Genomic DNA, 14,969 nt, shown 5'->3' with positions numbered 1-14,969 from the left:
AATAGTAGATGGTAAATGGTAGAAAAGCTCGTACGAGTTAACGATTAATTTATGCCCCATCGCAACATGCTGTGTTTATGTTGCGAAAGTTTGTTTACTTGATATTATATCTTGAGTCAAGAAAAGATGTTAATAAACATAGTTAGGAACTGCTGATTAGGAGATTAGAGAGCGTCGGCATGAGGAAGGTAGATTCCTGCCAGGCCTCAGGCGATACGCTTGCACGCATTCCCCTATCATGTAATTTAAGCACAACGAGGTTAACAAAGTTCAACATTTTTAACAAGGAACATTTTCTTGAAAGCACCCTGTCACTTGCAGATGTCGCGAATCGCAATAATTTCATTATATCGATATATTAACTGTAAAATCTAAACGAAAACAAGGCTTTGAAAAATCCGAGAAACGAAGCCTCGGACAAATTAAATTTATCCGATACATCTGATTTACTTTTCATCGACAGTGTCGCTTCCGTCATGCCGGCATCTTTGTCTTTACGTTTCCAGTGTAGTCGATATTTTATCGTTCCAGATCTAGAAAAATTTAAATAGAAAAAATCAAATAAACGAGTTTATTCGAAATTTCAGGCACTCGTATACAAGTTGAACACAACTACGACAATCCCTTCGTAAAAATACACTCGCGTGACTCTTGGTGTTCAAAGTTTCCGAAAGCGCGAAGATCCGTTTTGTCGACATAATCGGCAGACTTGTGACGCAACTTTTCTCATAAACGATCACCTTCAGCCGACCACGGAGCGGATAGTTGAAAAGGTATTGAAAAGGCGCGAAGTTCATATACACGTGCAAGCATCCACGTTGGCATTGGTCGCCACGTCGGCAGTTTTTCCGTTGCGCGTTGCCATTGTTCTTCGTCTTCGTCTCTTTTCTTTGGCTCGTTCCCTAGATCCATCTTTTTTCTCTGACTTTCTCTTTGTCCATCTTTTTTCCTGCCCGAAACCCTCCTGTATACATGGTGGCAGAATTTATTCTCCTGTAAAATAGCCGGCCGTGAACATCGGCCTGGCAGCAGTACCGCGTGCAATTATGTAAAAACTATGCTAATAGAAATTGCATAGAAAAATCCATTTATGGCGGCGGGCAAGTGCGGCTAGGCTGTTCGTAAGGGGTACAGGAAGAAAGGGGATCGGACGATTCCTATCCAACGAAAGGGGTATTTCGGTGTAATGAAAAAAACTGGCGAAATTATGCAAATACGATAATGTATGCAAAATGGACTGAATACCGGTTAAACTTGCTGGAATCGATATGCGCCTTTCACAGCTTTTGTTTCTTCTCGCCATTGGCTATTTCTTCTCATTCGGTATTTAACGTCCAGCCGTTTTATAATACGCGCTACTTTTAATTTATTTATCAAACACATGCAGATTTGTGGTAAATGAGAAATACGCGTGCGTAAATGTCCGATAATATCGTTTTGTGATTATCAATACACATGGACATCGCGGGGATTCGTTTCATTTATTAAAAATTCTAACATGTTCTTGCTACTTTAAATTTATTTATCAAACACATGCAGATTTGTGGTAAATGAGAAATACACGTGCATAAATGTCCAATAATGTCGTTTTCTGATTATCAATACACATGGACATCACGGGGATTCGTTTCATTTATTAAAAATTCTAACATGTTCTCGCTACTTTAAATTTATTTATCAAACACATGCAGATTTGTGGTAAATGAGAAATACACGTGCGTAAATGTCCGATAATGTCGTTTTTTGATTATCAATACACATGGACATCACGGGGATTCGTTTCATTTATTAAAAATTCTAACATGTTCTCGCTACTTTAAATTTATTTATCAAACACATGCAGATTTGTGGTAAATGAGAAGTACACGTGCGTAAATGTCCGATAATGTCGTTTTCTGATTATCAATACACATGGACATCACGGGGATTCGTTTCATTTATTAAAAATTCTAACATGTTCTCGCTACTTTAAATTTATTTATCAAACACATGCAGATTTGTGGTAAATGAGAAATACACGTGCGTAAATGTCCGATAATGTCGTTTTCTGATTATCAATACACATGGACCTCACGGGGATTCGTTTCATTTATTAAAAATTCTAACATGTACTCTACTCTGGATCTTTCGTATACTTCTCTATGTTATGAGTCTTTATTATTTTGTGTAATTTTTATCGCTGTAAATTTCGCATAAATTCATAGAAATCCGTAATTATGATAAATTATAGACGACGAAATTGACGAGTAATTTTTCTTAAATTGAAACGAATTCGCATATTCGTCGAACAACAAGAATTGTAGGCTAAGGATTCGGGTAATAAAAGTTTTGAAGTATAATTATCAACGAGTCGTCGGACTTCTCAAAGATTTCTTTAAAATTGTACTGCGTGGAACGACGTAAAAGGAAATCTGATGAAGCTAAGTCTGGGAAGTACGTCGGTTGTAATACGACTTCCCATTGTGGCTCTATTAATGTTAACCGAGTGCTATTATAACATGGAAACTAGCATTATCGCGTAGTAGGATTATTTGATCCAGTTCTTTTTGCGCAAAATTCAATTTCTCGTTAAAACCACATCGTTTGTCAACTACGTAGGTTTACACTGACATTCTGACCTTGTTATAGAAGCTCATAGTACATAATCTCATGCATATTCCATTAAATACATATACAAGAGTACCTTGTGACCATAGATGTTTCATCTTGGCTGTGACACAGAACGTCCACCAGGATTTAGCTATGATCTGTTGCGATTAGAACTGTTATGGAAAATCCGTTTTTTGTGATCAACCACGGTTTAGTACAAAAAGGATTTATGCTTGTATCGATTTAAAAGTGAAAGAGAATTTTGTCAATTTTATTGGTTCTACGACGATTTCTCATCCCGAACAAGCGTCTAGTTTTTTGAAAGTCTGACTAGTACAGAATCTTTGGCTAATTGTATTTTATTTTACGATCACCTGATTCTGCGATGGCCTGGAATATTCAGATTTTAAAATTGTAAAATTGCGTAAACTTTCGGTTATTGCTCCTTCACCTCATCTTCCATAAATGATTGTTGCCGTTTTATAGCAGCAGTTTCGTAATTTCACTGTATCAACAAAAATATCGTTCGGAGATAATTCAAAACGTGTTTGCCTCGGTCGTATTCTCGACATTGTACAGAGAGGAATTTTCGTTACCTACCTGCTTCAAGATTACTATGTGAAATAAATGATACCGCATTCCACGACGCGAAGAAAAAGGACGGAAGAAAAATTCCGAGCATTCAGTGTGTTCAGGCTGCGTTTTCACAGAAGACGTACTTCGCTTCAGTGCTGCATTCATAACGAAGTGTTACGCCAGACGCTCCGAATAGACGTTCGAGATGAGCACTTGTAACGCGACTTCCGTAACAGTATGTAAGTACTAAATAGCGAACGTTGCTCGAGTCTACTAGCGAAACTCGTGTCAAACTTTTCATTGGAAACAGCGAAGAAACGAACCGACTAATTTATAAACACGGTTCCACCGTTTGCTTTTGCCAGATCTCGCAGGTTTACAATTCTGCAATTACCGAGTACATTTTCAGGCAACTCGACTCGATGTGCCATTATACGCTGATAACGTTATCGTGGGATTCGTTAAAACAACTGGCCAGACTAATGTAAATTTATAAGCGTTGTTGGCGTACAGTTTTCATTGTAAATAAACACGTAACAAAAACGGCAATGAGAAAATAGATACCTGGCTGCGTTGTACAGAGAGCACGTTTACACGTGGCACGTCGAGCTTTGGGAAGAAGTTTGCACGCTCACCGTGTAATGGACGATTATAAGCATGAATATGTAAATGGCATTTAGGGTGCAAACGGTCTTCAATGCCAGTAGCACGCGCTCGTACTTCAGCTCTTTCATGGCGTTGCACCTTAATAACGTCACCTTAGTCACATGCTTGATGTACGTCGTGTTCGCCCCGCCACTGAATGAAGAATGGCCGACCATATGGAAAATTTTCACGATTTTCTCCATCCCTGAAAATGTACGGGGAAAATGAGGAATAAAACGTGATTTTAGTCAGTTTGTTGAACGATTTCTTACACGAACATTTAAAACTAAGATAATCGTTCGTACGATCAAACGAGATAATTTCATATATTCGAGTTAAACACTGTTTCGTCTTGCACAAGCGCCTATTTCTAACTCGTTGAATAAATTAATAGAAAATATTTCAGCGTTTAATAGTTTCGGAAGCTGCACTTTGGGAGTGTAATTGCTCCTAATCTTCGTTCCTGCGTCGTTAACATACCTTGCCTTGAAAGGGAAGGGAAGGTGGTGCAACTACTTGCCCTGTATCCGGTTGTAGACAGAACTTCGATAACGATATGCAGTTTCCTATAGATTCCAACTCTTCGTCAAGCGCATCAATTTCCATGAATCGTTATTCAATTCGAAGTGCTATATTCGGCGAATAAATCTAAATTCCGTCGTATTAAAACTTTCATCGTAACTGATAAATACGTATCAATCGTATTATTCCAATTATTATTAATTAAATGTCGCAGTTTGGAAGTTCTACCTTCGAGTTGCTAACTCCTGTTTGATAGAATTTCAACATCTGGAATTCGAATCTCAGCTTGTTTCGTATTTTACCCAAGATTGCAAACTGTCCCGTGTTCGTTACGAATACATTGTAACGTTTTAAGATTATCCCGCTACGTCCAAGTTTCGGAGTTTTAATTCGAATCATCAGCGAAAGGTCGTGAAGTACAACTTAATTCGACGTGATCCCGTGGGCTAGTTACGGTTGAACTAATTTCGAAGGAACGGACTTATCGCTGTTGAACTGGCTCGTTGGAGCAAACCTTTAACCGAGATGCCCTCGCAGTTTCTTCCGACATTACTGAAAACGAAATAAAACGAAAACGGTGTTCGAGAAGAGCCGGTACTTTCACATGATTACGTCCAGCTTGTGCCCACTTGAGTTGCTTAATTAACTCCCTTATCCTTCGTAAATGTCAAGAGGACAATACTTGGAGAATCGTATTCCCATTGTCTTGGTAATTTTACAAGACCACGTGTCTTTTATGACTCTGGATTTCGAACTACACTCTACGTCGAGTTCTGCTTGCTTTTCAACGGTTGAATGTCTTCATCCGTCTATGAAGAACATCCTATGTAATTGCCTCCCATAAAGCACATAATGGTTATTAAGTAATTACAAGTATAATTGTTTACTCTTCGATAAAAGAAATTTAGTCGTTAAAAGTTTAACGTTTTAAATAAAAGATATTCGTTAGGAGAGACAAACATCTACATCTTTATTCCTTGCGATATCACTGCCATTATTATACAGCTTTATCGTTTAATACAAAAGGACTTTTGGTATTACGTAGGAAAGATTCGAATTAATTTCTTTTTTTTAAAAAGAATGTATTTTAATTTATATTCTCTTTTGGCCCTATTTGAATAGTTAAAATCAAATCATGTAAAATAACGCGTAAACCAAAAGTTACAAGAATGCGCGATTGATTATTATTGATTCGTACTACTGATTCGTAGAAAGTACGCTGCGTAAGTGATATTCTATAGTCAGATAAATGTTACGATCCTACGTAGTATATTAACAACGTGTTGAGTAATTCGTTTTCTGTACACTCGGTCTATCGGAAAATTTTGGTCTAATAACATTGGAAATTTATAATTAACAGAAATGGCGAAGTATCGATGCTTGGCGGGTTAGGATGCAGCAACGACGCCGTTTGAAAAGGCAGTTTGTGAAAGGACTTCGACAGAATAAAAAGTAACGAGGGTGACATTCGCCGCAAAGGGTCAAAGCATCCTTGCTATTGCGAAAGTAGAATAGGACCATGTCTGTCTGCGTGACAACGAATATCCTTCGAGGGAAGGAAAATGTCAGACCTCGTCTAGACGAAACCTTCACGAGAAATATACGACGCTCGTTTCATTCATTTACAAAATGTCTTCCTCCTTTATTCATGGAGAATTTCACTGAAAATTTGTGCTGAAATACGCTGTCTTACTTTTGTTTAAATTTACGATTAAATTTATATTTAACTAGTGGTTAACTGCAACGAGCGTATCAGTTTCGTGGGATCCGAGAGAATTCAAATATTCGAATTATGGTGAGCAACTTATAGAGAAACTCTGTAGCGTAACAAAATTACTACGTTAATAAGTAGTGTTTAAATGTATATATTTCTGTGATGGTATAACGTGAGATTTTTCCATGGAAAATGTACATACAACAATAAAGAGAACGTTTTTGCCTTATGACTTCAGCTAAAAACGCGATACACGATCACAATTTTTTTCGTCGCCGGCAGCGTATGTGCGTACGCATAGATCTACGCGCAAAACGGGATTATATGTAATTTGCTGCGAGGACGGTCACACGCGTTCCGATGGATTCCAGGGATTTACATGTATCATCGAAGCGAGAAATAATCGCACTTTGTAAAACTTCGATGTATACCTGGAATGAACTGTATTTTATCCCCCTTTTTTTTTTTTTTTTTTAAATACTTCTCGCTTTCATCCTCTGGTTTGATTTGCATTTAAAAGAGTCACACGCGTCGGACAAAATATTCATTACACGTTTTTGTATGTGTAAAGTAATCCATATCCTGATAATATTAATAACTCTGTATGTTGATTCTTGTCATCATACCGACAATGTGTATCTACCTGTATCACAATTTTAAATTCGTGAAATTTTTGTAATTATCAATTCTCATGTATCGTATTAAAGATATTTTGGTTCAGTCAAAGATTCGATATACGAAAATACATTTTTAAGAGGTATTACATACTAGATTTCCAAGTTTATCGAATTGTACGGAACTGAGAGTCGTGGATGCATCAAACTGTCACTTAATAAAGCTCTATTGGTTTACCTCAAATTATCTCCCTGGAAACTCGATGCGGGAGTATCGAAGGTTCCCAATTGTAGCGGCTATCGTTAATTGAATGGAGTATTAGCTCCATCAAGAATTCAGTTGAATGACACGTAGCTATTAGGCATTGATGTCAGTTCAATAGCGATACATCCATTGTGGCTTTTTTCACGGTTTTTGCTATACGATCTAAACACGAAACGTTGTTATATATTTCATTACTGTCTTAAGTAAGTAAGCGTTTTTATCGAAGAAATAGTTAAGAAATAAAGGGATTAACAAAGAGATCAGCATCGCCTATGCTCCTCTAAATAGAATTCGATACGTTCATTCGGAAGTTATTGCACGTTTTACGTGACCATTCCGTTCACGATATTTCAGCTATATAAAAATCTACTGTTCTCTTCATATTCCGTCAGTGATATCGGCAATTCCGACGTACGGTAAAAATTGTTGCTTCAGTTCGGCTGAAAATGAATTAACACGATTCTGTGCACGCACTAACGAACTGTGCGCGAGCTTTTCTTTATCGGTCGACTATTGATTCGCGAAACGACAGCCCAATACCGTCCATATCCGTAGTGCAACTCAGACCGGCGTTCCTGTCCGTTTTCCAGGGAATTCGCGGGAATTCGCGGGAATTCGCATTGCACGGTTTCGCGGTATATCGGCGATTTACGAGGTGCCAGAACTTCGACTTTCTCTCTCTTTCTCTTCGCAGCGCACTAGCACGGTGTAACGTACGTAGTTTGCGTGAGAGAGCCATGGAAAGAGGAACCAGTAGTCGGACAATGGGCAATTTTCCGTACAGACGAGAAGTTTCGTGGTGGGCCTCGGCGACGATTAGATAGGCGTCGGTGTAATGGCGGCAGGTCCAATCTGCATTTGTAATGACGAACGTGGAAGGTGACACAGTGTCTGACCTCGGTGCAGGGACATCGGCCATCTATTAACCCCTAGGGCCACACGAACCCTGCCTGAGTCGTCTGCTTCTCTGTCACGGGGAACCACCCCAGGCAACCCGGTCCGGTCCAACCCTGTTCGCTACCGCGGCCTCTTAACGATCCCCCCTCCCAACTACCGCCATCGTTCACCATTCTCCGGTTACAATCCTGTCTTCCAAAGGCTCCACGTATATTCGTTACTAGAATATGCGCGTCTCCTCTGTACTTCGAACGCTTTCCATTAAATACATTGGTCTTCTCTTTGTTACCTTGCGTTCGTGTAATTGGCAAACATTTCCACCGGCGATGATACGACACGTGGAATCTCGGAAGGAGCGAGAGAGAAAAGATTCGAGTGGAATAAACCGTTGAAACGATAGCTTTGAATATTTTAGAAAATTGCTGAATAGATGTAGTTCATCTGCGAGTATAAAAAATGTCTCATTATCAAGATGTATCGGAAAATCGGCCTGAAATAATAGAACATCTCAGATAGAAAATTATTAATTAAATAAATCTGCGTCAAGTTCGTATGTTACAATTAGATTTTTACTTACAGATACAATTTTATTTGTACAGGTAAATTATTGCGACAGGCGTACTTTTTCATTTGGACGAAGCTCGAACGATATTGATTTATCGTTGAAGCTGGCGGTAATTCTGTCTACGCTACGAACGACCGTAATGAGGTTTTACCAATGCCAGATTTCCATGTATTCGACCAAAAGGCGATATCAATTAATTATTATCCTTGCTATTGGATTGCGCTTCTGCAAGTTTACTGCCACGCACGATCTCTGATGCTCGAATCTCGGATCCTTTGGTATTCACCGCGAATTCGCAAGTTAAACTGAGCCCTTGCGTCCGTTTCTCCGCAAAGCTCGCATGATCGTGTACGAATATCGCTTATACCTGTCGGTTGCCACCGATAGAGAGGACAACATATGAATTAATGGGAGGAATAATCGACACGAAAACGAATTATTAATTTTGAGTCGTAATACTGATATATATAACATATAATAATACTCATATAAATAGAGTAAATTTCCTTATAATTTACTTACAACATTTAATAGAGATTGTGAACGACTATTACTCAGGTTTACAGAGAAAATTCTTGTATTAGAAGAGTTAAAGATAACACCTGTAGCTCATAATAACATATATAGCACCGATTTGGCTGTTCTATAATGTAAGCAATCGATTCGGACAATAATTCGTTCTATGTTGCTAATTATTATCCATAATTTCAGTATCGTAATTCGGTATAATTGATTCGAAAAGGGCTGCGCAAATATACACGCAGACGATAATGACAATACGCTTTTCTTATTGTTCTGTGGTTACAATGGTCGTGGATAGATGTTTCTTTAATCAAGGTTTTATCTGAAATCTATTTCGATTCCTCTGTTTACGTTCGGTGTAATCACTGAATTGCGTTAATTAAGTAACCAATCATAGATATTAACAGACCCACGTTATGCAATTATAGTTACATAATATAAAATATCGTACATGCTCGTGTTTGCTTATTTGCTTGCAACAAAGTTGTGAGACGAAGATCCAAAGAACCAAGGAAAGAAGAAAAAATCGTTCAAAACGTGTACTTTTACATTTATCTTAACTTTCATTTATAATTATAATTATGATTCAAATGTAAAGGTTTCTCATTCGAATGCGTAAATAATTTAATTTTTTGTGTTTCGGGGAGAAAGTTCATTGTGATTCTGAAGCACAGAATTCAGAGCAGCTTCTGGTAGATAATCGATGGAAATGTCGAAGAGACGATCGTTATGGTAGATCGTTTGGCTCTGTGCCCCGCGTCATTTGCGTTTAGTTAAAGGATCGACGGAAAGGTCTGGTGTCCTTTAATACATTAGAAAGTATAATGCTTATGTTTTATAGATACCGCGTAGGCAATACATACGTGTACAAACACACATGCGGAAGCCAGTTTTGTGGTATGCGATTTTTGACTCTATGTACACGAATGACGTAGCTTCGTACGCTGATCAATTTGCGTTATTTCTTTCCACATTTTTCTTCTCGTTTCAGCTTTACTTCGAAAGAAAATTTACATACGTCAGATACAAACGTATTTATGTATTATAGATCTATATGCATGTGGACACTTGCATGCAAAGATGTTACAGCATTTATGCAAATGAAATTTGTTTCGCTACCGTGATAAAATTTGTCACTTTTAATTAACTTTAATTAATTCTTCCCTGTATGCTATATTTTTCGTCATTATTTGTTCTGTTAACCACTATAGTCTTTAAATGCAATATACACTGTTTAAAGGAAGTGAGTATGGAATCCCGATATATGCACAATATTTTCATACCGGTTTTATAACAATACCTAGTTGTACGTTTTAATTACGGTATGAAACTTTAACTAGGTCAGTTTTAGCAATATGTAGTTAGTTTTCGCAACATACATAAAATCGCAAACATCGTTCCAATACTTGTTAAAACCAAATCATTTTTAACGTGAATAATTTGTTCGAAGGTTCTTTCGTATGATTTTAATCCTTCCATTGCACTCGTCAAAATAAACTGAATGTAGCGTATCAAATAAATTATGGTATAACATTAAATTACCTTCGGTTATCGTATAAACTTTCAGAGTATCGTTTTTCTAGATGCAAATAATACTCGACGAACTTTGATTTTGCAAAGTGACACAGCAACGTTTCACGGCGTTAAGATGAAACATCGAAGGCGGAGTTGAGCAGCCCTCATCAGGACCAGTATTGCCATGATAGCACAGTTACTCGTCAAATATTTACCGTAGGTGATGCTGGCACAGAGGGATCTTCTGATCTTCACGATACACCAGGTCAGGAGAAGGGAAGATAAAGTTGCATAAAATATATTTCATCGACTATTATCTTTTCTTATATTTCCTACATACGTATCGTTCTATTTTCACTAATTTCACTTAACTTCGTCAAATAATTTTAAAATATCGTTTATTATACAGCATACGATATTTTTGATGAAATGTCCAATTCTCGAAGAATCATCAAATCACAAAGGTTCTTGGTTTCATCCCAAACTGATGTTATATTATCGACGAGTATGTTGAATCGGTTCGGTCGTATCGGGATATCGCATCAAATTCGAACTTTGAGTACATTGAGGTAATACATGATGTCTAAATAGGGTGAATGGCGTAGATTTGTACGAGCAAACCGCGGATACCGCAAGGTGCGTTTGATTATCGTAAATAACCGTGTTGCTCGTTATCGAATAAATGGCAGACTTCAAAGCAACGACGAGGTGGTAGATAGAAAAATGGCCATACAGTTTGGGTCGAATGGACAGGTGTCTAGACATTAAACATTCGGAGTCCGTTTCGGTCCGTTCTATGAGCGTCCACAAGCAAAGGACTTTGAAGTGTACAAAGGTCGCGCACCTTACACGAACGTGGTACAGTGCGTTGATTGGAGGGATCAAAGCCAGTACGGCGAGCTAGTATTTAATCATCCAACCGCTGAAGAATACATCTACTGCCAATTGAAACCTCTGTCAAAGTTCAACACGTTTTTCACGTTGCCTCTTTCTTCCATTTCTTCATCTTTGCTCCTTTTCGTCACTATGCACGTGTTTACTCGTACATCCGATCGTTTTTATCTGTTGAAGAGATTAGTTGAAATAAACTGAGCCACGAAAGATGATACAAGAATGAAAGTGAATAATCTATAAATTATTCATGATTTATTGATATCGTGTGACGTTACGATAATACTAGTCAAAGATTTGCACAAAGCGTATGTCACGTTATATCAATTACTCACGTATAGTATATATATATATATATATATATATATATATATATATTTAAATTGTCAACATATGTAATTGTACGTTGTTTGCGGAAACATTGTTACTCATGTACACATGCGAACGTATATGTACGCGTATGAATATACGGATCAATTTATTCTATTCTTATAATGTCAACACCTACTTCCGTATATACTTAATTGCACACATATGTTGTTGCGTTATTAAGTGCATAGAAATATGTTGGAATGTTCCGTATTAAAGGAACATTGTCATTTCTCACAATATTCTGCCACTTTGTCGCACAGGTATTTCACGAGTTTCAACGCTGAAGTGCACTACTACGATTTTCATATTAATTATTTTCGGTTATCGGAAATTCATAAATTTTACATCATACGTTCTCGGAATACCTTGCATCGTATCTATAGCACTCTTCCTCCGTCCATTTCGATAAAAATAGAATGATACTCGTTACGAAAAGTACTTTGAAAGTGCAAGAAGAACGAGTAATTCGCATTGGCCTCCATATTCCCTCTGTTATCAGGTCCGCTTTTTACATTTTCAACTGGCGGGGATCGCATCAGCGTTTCGGCTTTCATTTACGCGCGCAAGCGTGCTATTAGGTTAAAATTTACGACAAAGTTCGGACAGATACGGCTGCCGTTTCATTGAACTTCAGCATCGGCATCGATGATGGTTAAGCTGGACGGTCATTGGCACAGCGAGCGACAATGAATTTTACGCACGGTGAAATCGTTTGTCTGCACGGCCAGATTCGGTACTTGATTCGGAGGTAGGAAACCACCTTTTTTGCCTCTGCCTTTCGTCTCTTTCAAGTTCCCCCCCCCTTTTTTTTTCTTTTTCGCCCAGCGAAAAATACCGTTCGCTAGCCATTGGCTATCGCGCCCGTAAATTGGTTACCGGACTTCTCTGCGTCGAGAATTCGAGCTTTCGACACCCACAGACTCTAGTGGACAGGTAAACGGTGGACTCATTGTTCTGTTTTATCGATTCACGGATTTCTGTCACCTTCTGAGACTTTGTAGAATACATTTCTCGCAGTTTACACGATAGGATCAAAATTCGCAAAGAAGCGCGGAATATTTGTAGTAATGTTCAAGTAGAAATAGAAGCAGTTAGATGGAACGATTCGTTTAGCTGCATTTGGTATTTGTATTTTTATTCATTACGAATTTCCTTAGCAGTCGATAAACTTAACAACAAATTGCATTCGACCGAGGCCGTGTGAAAGTATTCATCGATTATGAGATTTTGCTTTTCTTTCGATAGTAGAACGTAGAAGCAGTTTTTGTCGATACTGTAAAACAATGTTCAAACGTGACGTAGCCCGCTCGTTATTCAAAAAGAGAAAAGGATGCATAGTATAAAAGACTAAAGAAAAAAGTTTTATTAACGCCATTGCGAAATGGTAGGAAAGTAATCAGGGGATCAACGTCGCATCGTGGGATTCTTTTGTAAGCACGTCCGCAGCAAGTACAATTAATAAAACAGAAGTAGTGGCGTAAAGCCACGATCGAGAATTATATTTCCACCGATTAATTATGTTGTGGCGACACCGTGAACCCCGTCTATCCGCCCATCGATCTTCGTGCACGTTCGGCGACGTCCGGCAGCGATCGTCCGGATTCGCGGGTAACTCGCAAGCGCTGAAAGGGCGGTGGGGCTCGCGAAGTTTCGGTTGCAGCGCTTTCGTTCATTCGTCGTTCTGCGCCCGATGCGCATGATTGTCGTGAATACGTGTGTTCGCGGTTCAGTTTTAACGTGTGTCGCGTGTTACCCTGCTCGATCGATCGTCTTTGAAAATAATAATACTCGTAAAATCGATTCTTGATCGTCGACGCAAGAACCATTATCATCGTGTCAAAGAAAAGTGCATCGTTCAGAGGTGAGAGGACAATTCGAACGTGAAAAGTGTTCGAAACGATATCAGAGTTTGAGGTTATAGTGTTAGGCAGCGTATCTCGATAAGGAAGGTGCAAGGATCGGCATCTTTGAGTTATATATCATATAGTGATTTTGAATGAATTTCGACGTATTATCGATCGAATGGATGATACGAAACAGTAAGATAAGTGCGTACGAAGGACGAGAATATTGGCGTGCTCGCGCAATGTGATTTTTTCAAATACAGGAAATGCCGCGATTTCGTTGGGCATTGTGAAAGGTTAGGTTAGTTGCGAGCGATCGACCTGAGTACTTTGAAGATCACGTGTTCAGTGTGAAGTTACATGTATATGAATTGTTCGTGTTAGATTTGAATGCGCGTCCCTCTGTGTTTTGCGACAAGTACTTTCTCGAAAAGAAGAATCCTGAATCTGGAAACAATCCAATTGAAGTTAATACCATTGCATGTAACAAGTCGACCGAGCGGTTTCACAGTAATTCAACTCGACGTATAGCACGACGTACAAAGCCAGACACCGTGTTTCAAACGCCGCATATGCAAGTTCATTTTAATTAATCTTTCTTCGTTAGTTTTTGTACGCGTATCGCAATTCCATTATTAATATTTCGAATTATTTTTTCGTGAAACGGTATCGTACGTTCTGCAATTAATCTCAAAATCCACTCAAACGTAACCTCAATGACCAAATTGATACGCGAGATCATTTGAAGTTTTTCTCGTAATTTCTCTTGTAATATAATTATTTGCATGTATTTCTCGAGTAATTTAACATTATCCTCCCAAATTCATTCGTTTCATACGTCGTGTTTTGTGTTACGTGTTTCGTTTCGCGATGTAGCTATAAATGTTTCATTCCAAATGCTTTGGAATTAAAATTCTCAAGCAAGGAAATTCTTTGTTCGCGATGTGTTCCGTATAAACAATGATAATGTAATACAGATGAATATTCATGACGACAGATGAAATGTTTTAGACTTCCGCGGACCATCGTTCTTTTGCTTCTTCGCGAATGAAACCGACCACCGCTAACACGTAGGTATTTTATAAAACGTCGCTTCATCTTGCTTTCGAGTAAACCGATCTCCTTGATATTTACAAAAGATCGGGTTTTGCGATCGATAGGACGCTGCAACAAGGAAGTACCGTCGGAAAATCGAGGAAGATCGTGATAAACACGAAGGAAAACGAATTTAAACACATGCGATTTCGGGATAAATTTATTATTTCGATTTATTATTAAGCTTGGAAAAGAATACTGTGCTTTCAATTTTACACGCTATTTCGTTATTTCCAATTAACAGAAAAGTCATTAGTCATTGATTGGAAATTTCTATTTTTAGCAATGAAAATATGTTTTATTCGAATAAAAGCTCATAGCTTAGCTTAATTAAAAGCGTAGA

General features: G+C 38.2%; 1 protein-coding gene across 10 annotated transcripts in view; it reads left to right on the top strand.

Annotated features, from left to right (window-relative positions):
• Positions 1-14,969, top strand: part of LOC132905114 (TWiK family of potassium channels protein 18-like) — a 369,444-nt gene that overhangs the window by 60,725 nt on the left and 293,750 nt on the right. For 4 of the 10 annotated variants that reach the window (XM_060956099.1, XM_060956107.1, XM_060956098.1 and 1 more), the window contains exon 1: positions 13,353-13,998. The exons of 1 other annotated variant lie outside the window; for it this stretch is intronic. The gene's annotated coding sequence lies outside the window, so the exon portion shown is untranslated. Of the gene's footprint in view, positions 1-13,352; positions 13,999-14,969 lie in introns of those variants that run through there. 5 more of the 10 variants (XM_060956106.1, XM_060956105.1, XM_060956104.1 and 2 more) reach the window with 3 other exon arrangements.

The sequence above is a fragment of the Bombus pascuorum genome, chromosome 3 (assembly GCF_905332965.1).
Source record: "Bombus pascuorum chromosome 3, iyBomPasc1.1, whole genome shotgun sequence".
Lineage (NCBI taxonomy): Eukaryota > Metazoa > Arthropoda > Insecta > Hymenoptera > Apidae > Bombus > Bombus pascuorum.
The sequence above is the reverse complement of the archived record's forward strand: the minus strand, read 5'-3'. Positions and strand labels throughout refer to the sequence as shown.